Source organism: Nematolebias whitei, chromosome 11, assembly GCF_014905685.2.
Source record: "Nematolebias whitei isolate Nwh7 chromosome 11, NemWhi1, whole genome shotgun sequence".
NCBI classification, from domain to species: Eukaryota; Metazoa; Chordata; class Actinopteri; order Cyprinodontiformes; family Rivulidae; genus Nematolebias; species Nematolebias whitei.
The window spans coordinates 22,695,212-22,701,615 of NC_056508.1; the positions used below are offsets into that span (position 1 = coordinate 22,695,212).

The 6,404-nt window shown below is 41.0% G+C and overlaps 1 protein-coding gene across 1 annotated transcript in view; it reads left to right on the forward strand.

The window, feature by feature from the left end:
• Positions 1-6,404, forward strand: part of frmd4bb (FERM domain containing 4Bb) — a gene marked incomplete in the record, with an annotated part of 42,111 nt that overhangs the window by 11,099 nt on the left and 24,608 nt on the right.

Sequence of the window (6,404 nt, forward strand, 5' to 3'; positions counted from 1 at the left end):
ATAATCATCAGTATTAAAACAATTAAAGACCTGAAATATTTCAGTTGCTGTGCAATGAATCTGAAATATATGAAAGTTTCATTTTTATCATTACATTATGGAAAATAATGACCTTTATCACAATATGCTAATTTTTTGAGAAGGACCTGTATGTGATTAATATTAGCAAGTTTTACCAGTATCTGTCCACTGGTTCACGAGACATTTTGCTAACAGTCCAACAACTGTTATAGTCCAGCTTTACCTTTCGACAGTGGGTTGTGATTGCATGCCGATTACCAGATCAAAAAAAAGTTAAAGCCTCGGCTGAAAGTGAAAGGTTAGTTTTATTTATTCACTGACGTACAAATCAGTGACATTACAGGAGGCAGGTGTTGCTTTTCTGTGGATCAGACTTTATTTATGCTTACTTGTCGAACTTGCACAAGGCCTACATTGGCGTTATGCAACGTACCGTGACGCTGCAGCTTCATAGTCTGAGAAATGTAACAATGCAGCAACACAGAGCACAGCACCACTGCCTTCCCTGGGTCTGCTCAGTTTAAATGTAATACTTATTTGTTCAGTTAGAGGCTCTGCAACATAAAAAAAGTCATTGTTTGGGGCTGATATTGCTTTACACCAGGATCCAGCCACATGTTGCCACTCGTGTTCTTGTTTTGACTCATTGTGTTCAGTTGGTGTGCACTCCATCTCCTCCTGCATCGGCTTGTTGTTCACCTTCAGCTGCATCCCACAAATCTAACTTTTGTTTTTTATGTGCCTTAAATCAGCCTCATAGCAGAGGTTTTGGTGTAGTCGCAGACGACGCGTACACTTTACACAAGTACATGTTCAGATTAGGTGAAAGCTGTGCTTATCCTATGCATTTTACTCAAGGCACTGTAAAAACACCCCTCACTGGAATGCTGTCATCTATGAAGAGTTTAACAGTAAAACACCTCAACATGAACTTTATATGTGGAGCTTCCTTCAGTCAGGATCAGGTGACAAAGGTCAGCTAAAGTTACAGATGACACAACGTCGCAGAGAATTATTCAGCATATGAGATCCCACGTGTTCAATACACAGAATGTATTGTGCTGTTTCCCCTCCACCATTAAAACATCCCGTCCCTCTGCTCTAAACCACTTATATTCACAGGCATTTTTGTTTTGTTCTGAAAACATTTGTCTTTATTGTGAGGAATGAAGGCAGTGTGTCAAACGTTTTAAATTTGATAAATTTCCTCTTCATAATTTGCACAGGTTATATTTAAATGAACTGAAAAGGACACACATGCAAAAAAGCTAAGCATCATTATTTACTCGTTCTTTTTCCAGCTTTTAACTATCCCATTTACTCTGTTACTAATCATTGTTGTTTATAGAGTATTACAAGTAATCGTTTTTTTTTTTCCCACACGGGAAAAAACAAGTAGACAGTTCAATTTGAAACCATCAAAAATCATGTCCCAATAATTATGACACTAAAAAAGCAGATTGCAAACAAAAAAAGAAAAAAAAACTACCGCTATATATTATTTCCAACAAAGTTCAGTCAGGTCATTTGAACAGTTTCTTTTTTTTTTTTTTCTTTTGTTGAGATGTTTCGTCTTTCATCCAAGGGACTTCATCAGTCCAAGGAGCTGCAACAAACTCAGCCCCACAAGCAGCACACTCACATAGTGGACCAAAGGTGAACCACTTTGTGAACCACTTTGTGAACCACTTTGTGAACCACTTTGTGAACCACTTTGGCTATGGTTGCCTCAGAGGAGTCGACGGGGGAGAGGGCGAGCCCCAGAAACCATCTTATCACCAGCAAACTTGTTGGTCCACTATGTGAGTGTGCTGCTTGTGGGTCTGAGTTTATTGTGGCTACTCAGACTGATGAAGTCCTTTGGATGAAGAATGAAACATCTAAAAAATAAAAAAAACTGTCCAGATGACCTGACTGAACTTTATTAGATTTTTTTTTTTTCCCCTGGGTTACTGCGCATTAACTTTGATATCTATTATTTCAGTAATTATTTAGAATGATTTTTTAAAAATGTGTGAATTTCTGTTTTAAAACGAGACCAGGCGTCTTTATAAAAAAGCCTGTATGCGTAAAGAGCAGACACTGAGTGTTGTGTGATACTGGCCTTCATCAATAATGCATAGAAATGGGGAAACGAGATAAGACGGGCTGCAGTCTGGACATGACATTTAACCAGCAGGACGTATTAAACACTGACAGCTTGTTTACTCCGGACTCGGAGCGGTTCTCCTCTTCACCTTTTGTTCATCTCAGTCTTGTCATGTTTTACTGGCATGATTTCAAAAAGACAAAATAAAATTTACCGTGTGTGTGTGCGTTATCAGAAGGATTTAAGTTGTTTCTCTGGACATGGTTTGTCTTGTAGCACAGTACTGATGTCTCCACTGGGATAGTTATCATAACCAACATAACAAGCTGTCTATGTCAGGCCAAGAGGGCCAACCCTGCACCCTGTGGTGCTCAGCCCGGGCCTGTCCAGTCTCTGGAGAGAGGAACAAAGAAGACTGGCAGTTCTTTCATCTCCCCTCTGCATGCATTTTCTTTACACGTAGGTCCAGTTCCGAGGCTGACCCTTTATTCAGACTGAACAGCTCATATTTGGTTGAGTGATGAGCTGCGGCAGCTCTGATGTGCATCAGCAGATGCCAAAAATGTGTTTACGTGGTTGACGGTGTAAAATTGTCACACATCCAGCAGTTTAAAATCTAGTTCTGCTCCTAACCAGGGTCAAACGACCGCCGAGAAGCTGCATTTCTCTGTGGTTCAAGCTTCCCGCGCTGCACGGTCACTTCTTGAACTGATTAGCTCCGAGATGATTTATAGTGGAGGCTGCTAAAAATGGACGCGTCTCTGTTTTTCTCACCCCTTCTCTGTTTGCTGAGCTAATAACTGCTCATATAAAAATACTCTGTGGCAGTGTGCTGACTTAAGAAGGCGATTTGCACACGCCTTTAGCTTCAGTTAAAAACATAATAGTCTGTGCACCATCTAGTGGTGAGTCCACAGCATGCGTGACCCCACTGTCATGACTGGATCCGCCTCAAACGGATCTGATTCTACACTTGAGACTGTAACAAGCAGACCCACTTCAGATTGACTGGATTTATTGAATGTGCACTTTTAATTTAGGCCTTGAAATCAAATGTTACGGCTGCTGGTTCTGAACGCGTCATCCAGGAAGAGCAATAGAGAAACGTGCTCAGATGAGGTCATTCTTACGGCTCAGCTCGTTCAGACAGCCGAGCAATTCCTAAATAGTTTATAGATTGACAGCAGGAGACAGAAGAGTAAAGAAAATGCAAAGTTGAACCACTTCCTGTCTTTATTTAACAAGGTTAAGTCAGGTCCTCTGGACGGATTAACCTTGTTAGATTTTTCTACCTGGGTTATGAGCATGCATCAGGACTTCCTGTCTTTGTTGCGTCGATGAGAAAACATCATATGGACGGCACATTGCCATCACCCAGTAAAAACTAAGCGTTTAGTGTTCCTTGAAGGAATCTGTGAATTTGGTTATGTTATAGAGAACGTGGTGTTGGCTGAATTTGTTCAGTTGCGGTGGCCTCCGTGAAATTGTTTGTCTCCAAAAGTTAATGAGTTTTATATATACATCCAGTGAGTGCTTTCTGAAAGTTTTACTGAAATGCATCCATTGGTTCAGGAGATATTTTGCTAACAGACATAACTGACTAGTTAAAAGCAAAGCTTGTAAAACAGAGCTTGTGTGCTCAGTTATTGCTTCAGCGCAGCACCCTGCTGCTACCACAACCATTGTTAAAAGCTGATGGTGTTATAGGCGTGTTTGTGTTTGATGAGTTGGCTTAGCTGTGGCGGCCATGTTGAATGTAGTGACTCAAACAGCTGATCAGCTGCCCATGTGCTGATTACTTTCATCGAGTTTCAGTAAAATCTGTTCAGTGGTTCATGAGTTACGCTGCTAATTTTAGAGACAAACACACACATGCTCGCCCACTTAGCTCCGTCTGACTCATATTTCTCAAATTAAGAAACAATACTATTTAATTTTAATGTAACTTTTATTTATACAGGCCATTGAGTCACGAGGACTCATTTTCAATAGAGGCCAGTTTAAGAGCAGATGATGGGGGTTAAGAACCTTGCTCAAGGGCCCAGAGTGGGGCAAATGAGGGTGGAGGCAGGTGTGGGCGCTTCACCTTTCCCACCCACATTTTGATGTTGTCGGTCTGGTGAGTCGAACCGGTGACTTTCTGATCACTGGCCCACCTTCTCTAACCTCTGCGCCACCGCTCTCCGTTAGCGTCATTTTGGCAAAATTTTAGCTTTTAGCTACCGTGTTGCTGGTTTGAAAAAATTAGCTATGATTTAGCCAATTTTAGCATTTAGCTACAGTAGTGCTAATTTTACGTTTTTGCTATATTTACTCTACGGTGTCAGCTAATATGGTTCTAATTTTTACTCTTAGCTACTAATGAGCAAATGTAACTTTTAGGTCAAGGCTAAAGTGCGGTCAGGAGGCTGTCTCAGCCGGGCCTCTGACTGCAGGTCAGCTGCTGATTAAGCCTCCACAGCAAAGGTCTGGCTGCCCTGCTGCTCCCCAGCATCACACGGTTGGTGCTCAGCTGTAGGAGCAGTGCTCTATATGTTCTGGATCTAACAGGAAACTGTTGAAAGCATGAGAGTCAGCCAGGGATGCATCTCCACCTGCAGTGTCCCTGAAGACGTGATCCAGGTACAGTGCCTGCTCGCTTCTCTCCAACAAGTCGCAATCAACCTCATTCTGTCAACTCAGGAGGCTGCTGGATCCTTACTGTGGACTTTTCTCCTTTTTTATGGTTTGAGAGCTGTTTCTGTTCAACTGGTTGACCTCAGTGTGACGTGTTTGTGGCTGCGTGAGTTCTCTCCATGTTCCCCAGCTGGTCAGCCTAAGCTCAAGAGCTGCGGGCCACATCTGGTCCCCCAAGATGACAAATGTAAAATATTGTATCCCTTCTAATATTTTGTGTTTAAAAAACTCGATAAATGCATCATTTAGTATAGACTTTTCTTACCAGCTGGCTAATTTTAAAGTCAGAAAACAGGCGGGATCATTCTGTCATTATTGATTCTGATGTGGAACGAGTAATAGAGCGTCAAACGAGACACATCAAACTCTTGATCAACTTGCAACCAAGAAAGTATATATAAGGTGTCTGATCGGTTACTGTATCAGCTGAAAGTGGCCCGTGGCTCGGACAAAGTGTTTAAAATTTGGCTCCTTTTGGTAACTGAGTTCGACAGGCGGTGACACAGTTGTAAATTAGAACAAGTCTGTGTTAACTTCGAGCTTGCTCCTTGTTTGAAACATGATGGAAAGAGAGTGGTGATCAAATATTTATTTTTGCTACATTAGTAGCTCTTGTTATCCGCGAGTAAAGACTGAATCCTGTGCAGTGTGGACAGAAGGACTGGATGATTGGCTCCTCTATTTTTAGCACAGAGCTGTCAGAATCAGAATCTGCAAAGTTATTTTTAAATAAAGCCCACATCAAAAGTTAAAGAACAACAAAAGTTGCTTCTGTTCAGTTTGAAGTTATAAGTAGGCTAGAGGCACAGAACAATCCTCTGTATATTTTAATCACAAGTAATTAATTTGTTCAATGAAAGTAGCATCCTTAAAGGAATATACATTACCTTGTGTGACAATGTTTTAATTAAAGATCTTATGTCTCATATGGCTTATATCGTCAACTTGTTAGGGACAAGTCTCATCGACTAACACACCAACTTTTATCTAAATATCTGTAAAACTGACAGAGTTGTAGCCGTTTGTGTGTCTGCAAGGTTTCATTAGCTGTGGTGGCCATCTTGACTTTGGTTGTCGCCATAAATCAATCACTTATAGATAAACAGCCAATAATTACTTTTCAAGAGATTTATAAACATCTGATCAGTGCCTCGCAAAATATTTTGCTAACAGACGGACTGGATTCACTCCAACAGTTAATACCCATTTTAAACAAAGATGTCATACGATCCATCAGCACTTGGAGTGCTCGTTGGGGATAACTCTCAGCTACTACCACACCAAAGTTGAGCTCAATATTTATCGAAAGGACGGAGTTACAGCCATTTTTGCGTTTGTGTGGATCAATTAGCTGTGGCAGCCATCTTGAATCTGATCGACCCCCGAAGTTAAAATTCAGTTTTAGATGTAATTTTTTTTAAGCGTTTCAGTAAAATGTATTTAATAGTTCATGAGAAATTTTGCTAAGAAACAGACATGTACACTCATCCCCCCCCCCCACACACACACACACAGGTTTGTTTTGCTATCTTTGTGGGGCCTTTGCATTGACTTCCATTCATTTTTCATTAATTTCTATAGCCTAACCATGACCTTTATCCATAACCTAACCATTACC